This window comes from Chiloscyllium punctatum, chromosome 30, assembly GCF_047496795.1.
Source record: "Chiloscyllium punctatum isolate Juve2018m chromosome 30, sChiPun1.3, whole genome shotgun sequence".
NCBI classification, from domain to species: Eukaryota; Metazoa; Chordata; class Chondrichthyes; order Orectolobiformes; family Hemiscylliidae; genus Chiloscyllium; species Chiloscyllium punctatum.
The window spans coordinates 47,439,129-47,443,351 of record NC_092768.1 but is presented as its reverse complement, the minus strand read 5'-3'; the positions used below and the strand labels follow the sequence as shown (position 1 = coordinate 47,443,351).

General features: G+C 51.8%; 1 non-coding gene across 1 annotated transcript; it reads left to right on the top strand.

Annotated features, from left to right (window-relative positions):
- Window positions 1-2,653: 2,653 nt before the first annotated feature.
- LOC140455838 (U1 spliceosomal RNA) lies at window positions 2,654-2,817 on the top strand. Its single transcript, XR_011953069.1, has one exon. It is a non-coding gene; the product is annotated as a U1 spliceosomal RNA (small nuclear RNA).
- The last annotated feature ends 1,406 nt before the right edge of the window (window positions 2,818-4,223 follow it).

The following is a 4,223-nucleotide window of genomic DNA, read 5'->3' as shown; positions in this document are numbered from 1 at the left end:
ATGCAGAACCTGCTCCTGCTGCAGACGATGGGGGTGGATGTCACGGAGGACCTCAAGGAGGTGAAGGGCCAGCAAGCCTCGCTCTTTGCCTCGGAGGCCTCCAGGATAATCTTCCGGTCCAGGGTCCGCTCGGTGGAGCAGGACGAGACGTGCTCACGTTTCTTCTTCCAGAAGGTGCACAAAGAGAGCTCCGTGCTCAGCAGCCTGAAGAAAGAAGATGGCTCGGTAACGTCATCTCAGGCTGACGTCATGAGGATCAGCAAATCCTTCTACGCCAGCCTGTATGACTCGAAGCCGACCGACAGCGCGGCCTCCCAGTCGTTCCTGTCCTCTATCACGGAGGTCCTAGATGACGGAACACGAGAGAGGCTGGACCAGCCGCTATCTCTGGATGAACTGACCAAGGCCCTCGAGTCCTTCGAAAAGAATAAAACTCCCGGAAGCGACGGCTTACCGGTCGAGGTTTATTCCGCTCTTTGGGACTCGATCGGCCAGGACCTGCTGGAGGTGTATGTCAGTATGCTTCGGGCAGGTACCATGAGTGAATCCATGAGGAAAGGCATCATCACCCTCGTCTACAAGCGGAAGGGAGAGAGGGAGGAAATTAGAAATTGGAGACCGATCTCACTGTTAAATGCAGACTACAAAATCTTGTCAAAGGTCATCGCCAACCGGGTCAGGTCTGCTCTGGGATCGGTGATCCACCCGGACCAAACCTGTGCTGTACCGGGCAGGAAGATCTCTGAGAGTCTCGCACTCCTCAGGGATACGATCGCCTACGTGCAGGACAGGGGGGTGGACACCTGTCTCATCAGCCTGGACCAGGAGAAAGCCTTTGACAGGATATCGCATACATATATGAGGGATGTCCTCTCCAAAATGGGCTTTGGGGAGGGAATCGGAAATTGGATCAGACTGCTCTACACCAACATTGTCAGTGCAGTCTCAATCAATGGGTGGGAATCAGATAGCTTCCCTGTAAGATCTGGAGTCAGGCAGGGATGCCCCCTCTCACCCGCCTTGTTTGTGTGTTGCATAGAGCCATTTGCCGAATCCATCAGGAAGGATGCGAGCCTGAGAGGGGTGACTATTCCTGGCAGCGGGGGCCTGCAGGTTAAGGCCTCCCTGTACATGGATGACGTCGCTGTTTTCTGCTCGGATCCGCTGTCCGTGCACAGACTCGTGTGCATCTGCGACCAGTTCGAACGGGCCTCGGGGGCCAAGGTAAACCGAGGCAAGAGCGAGGCCATGCTCTTCGGGAACTGGGCCGACCAATCCTCTATCCCCTTCACCGTCAGGACTGACCACCTGAAGGTGCTGGGTATTTGGTTCGGGGGGGCTGGGGCGTGCGCCAAGACCTGGGAGGAGCGGATCAGGAAGATGAGACAGAAACTAGGCAGATGGGGGCAACGGTCGCTCTCCATCGCGGGAAAAAACCTGGTCATCAGGTGTGAGGTCCTCTCAGTATTGCTATATGTGGCACAGGTCTGGCCTATCCCCAGGACCTGTGCCGCCGCAGTCACCCGGGCCATCTTCCAATTCATTTGGAGATCAAAGATGGACTGGGTCCGAAGAGACTCAATGTACAAAGACCGGTGCAATGGGGGAAAAAACACGCCCAATGCCACCCTCACCCTGATGGCCACCTTTGTGTGTGGCTGCATCAAGCTGTGCGTGGATCCCCGGTACGCAAACACCAAGTGTCACTACGTACTGAGGTTCTACCTGTCCCCGGTGTTGCGAAGGATGGTCCTGGCCTCGCTGCCGCGGAACGCTCCGAGTAGTTGGACCGTTCCGTATCACCTGTCCTTCGTGGAGAAATTTATGAGGAAAAACACCTTTGACCACAAGTCCATCGGGAAGTGGTCAGCACGTAGCGTCCTTGAGACCCTTCGGGAAAAGGAGAGGGCGGATCCTGTCGAGCGGTTCCCTGAACAGACTGTCAAAGCCATTTGGCAGAATGCCTCATCGCCAGAACTTTCCAACAAGCACCAAGACGTGGCTTGGCTGGTGGTGAGAAGGGCTCTGCCTGTGAGATCCTTTATACACGCCCGGACTCTCTGCCGCACCGCAAGCTGCCCTCGAAGTGGCTGCGGGGGGGACGAGACTGTCACACACCTCCTTCTGGAATGTGCCTATGCAGAGGAAGTCTGGAGAGGAATGCAGTGGTGCTTGTCGAGGTTCGTCCCGAGCAGCGCCGTGACGCGGGACTCCGTGCTCTACGGCCTGTTCCCCGGGACTCACACCGAGACGAACATTAACTGCGCCTGGAGGATCATCAACTCGGTGAAGGACGCTCTCTGGGCGGTCCGAAACCTGTTGATCTTCCAGCTGAAGGAGTTGACCCCGACCGAGTGTTGCAGACTGGCACATTCCAAGGTCCAAGACTACGTGTTGAGGGACGCGCTGAAGCTTGGGGCAGCTGCCGCCAAGGCGCGGTGGGGAAAGACCACTGTGTAAGATCGGCCTGCCGAAAGAAGAACAGGGGGCCCATACAGACGTTTTTTTGGGCTCTGCTGATGCCTCAGCCAAATATATGTATATATACAAGATTGAAAAAATGCACAGGATTGTAAAGGACAAGAATAAAGTCGAATCTGTGTTTGTAAATATGGACATATGTATGGCATGATCCAATGTACAGACCATCAAATCATTTATGAATAAAGTATATTTTTGAAATAAAAAAAAAGGTTCTCCCAGGACGAGGCTATCCTATTGCACTTCGGGTGTGCTGACGCCTGCGATGTCCCCAAATGCGGGATACTCGACTGCAAAATTTGTGGTAGTGGGGGACTGCGTTCGCGCTCTCCCCTGATTTACAAACAAAAATCAGATGATCCAATAGATGTCGCTGACTTGTGCTTTTTGCGGCTTTTTTTTATTCTGCATCTGTGTTCACTTCAGTTTCACTCAAATCCACACGTAATGCCGCGCGTCTTATTTCATCCTGCAATAAACCGCTATCTTCAAGGCTTTTCACAACACGACCAAGCCATTCAAATATCCCCCCCACCCACCCCGCATTTGCTCCAATTCCCTCTATTTACCGCCTTCCTATTCCAGTATTGCTCAAAATGCCTCTTTCAACAATTTATTCGACAGATTATATTCAGCTCTGTCCACTGATTCTTCACCACCTGCTCCAGGTAAAAGGAGACGGTGGATGCCGTCATCTAATCATACAACTTTACAGGATGGAGGCAGGCTGTTCGGCCCCAATTGGCCATGCCGCACACTCTAATACCAGATCTACAGCATGGAAACAGACCCTTCGGTCCAACTTGTCCATGCCAACCTGATACCCCAACCCAATCTATTCCTGCTTGACAGCACCCGGCCCATATCCCTCAATCCTTCCTATTCATATACACATCTAAATGCCTTTTAAGTCTTGCAATTGTACCAGCCTCCACCACTTCCTCTGGCAGCTCATTCCATACACGTACCATCCTCTAAGTCAAATCTTTGCCCCTTAGGTCGCTTTTATATCTTTGACCCTCTCACCCTAAACCTATGCCCTCTAGTTCTGGACCACCGGACCCCAGGGAAAAGACTTGGTGTATTCATACTATCCATTCCCCTCATGATTATATAAACCTCTAGAAAGTCACCCCTCAGCCTCCGACGGTCCAGGGAAAACAGCCCCAGCCTGTTCAGCCTCTCCCTATAGCTCAAATCTTCCAACACTGGCAACATCCTTGTAAATCTTTTCTAAACCCTTCCAGGTTTCACAACATCTTTCCGATAGGAAGGAGACCAGAATTGCATGCAATATTCCAACAGTGGCCTAACCAATGTCCTGTACAGCCACAGCATGACCTCCCAACTCCTGTACTCAATACTCTGACCAATAAAGGAAAGCATACCAAACGCCTTCTTCACTATTCTATCTACCTGTGACTCCTCTTTCAAGGAGCTATGAACCTGCACTCCAAGGTCTCTTTGTTCACCAACACTCTCGAGGACCTTACCATCAAGTGTATGCGTCCTGCTAAGATTTGCTTTCAAAATGCAGCACCTCGCATTTATCTGAGTTAAACTCCATCTGCCACTTCTGCCCATTGGCCCATCTGATCAAGATCCCGCTGTAATCTGAGGTAACCTTCTTCGCTGTCCACTACACCTCCAATTTTGCTGTCATGAGCAAACTTACTAATTATATCTCTCATGCTCACATCCAAATCATTCATGTAAATGACAAAAAGTGGAGAACCCAGCAC